Source organism: Gasterosteus aculeatus, chromosome 14 (genome assembly GCF_964276395.1).
Source record: "Gasterosteus aculeatus chromosome 14, fGasAcu3.hap1.1, whole genome shotgun sequence".
In the NCBI taxonomy this organism is placed as follows: Eukaryota; Metazoa; Chordata; class Actinopteri; order Perciformes; family Gasterosteidae; genus Gasterosteus; species Gasterosteus aculeatus.
Window position 1 is genome coordinate 12,581,359 of NC_135702.1, and position 452 is coordinate 12,581,810.

Genomic DNA, 452 nt, shown 5'->3' on the forward strand with positions numbered 1-452 from the left:
TGATAAATCATTATGCATTAATCCGACATCTCGGAAGATATTGTACAGCAGTCATTCAATTAGGTAAAATGTTAAAAAGCATGGATACATTCGCATCGTTCTTTCTTATGTTACATTTTTCTTTCTTTCTTACATTTCACAGTGTTTAGTTGGGTGATATTGTTCGAATTCGGCCTACAGTGAATTACTCGTAATGGATCAATGCTGATGTTAAAGGTTCCCACAGATGTCCTCAAACTGCTTATTTTGCCCACATACATTAGTTAGTTAATAGAGACAAAGGCAGCGAGCCCTCACATCAACTAAAATGTCTAGAGTGTTGCATTATAGATCAATGAGCATTAATATTGATGAAATGTAGCCCCCCACCACCCAATCATAGTAAAAAGCCGAGAAACAAAGTCTCCACCAGAGGGCAGCATTCATCTTTCTGCGGCAAACAGGGAGCATCA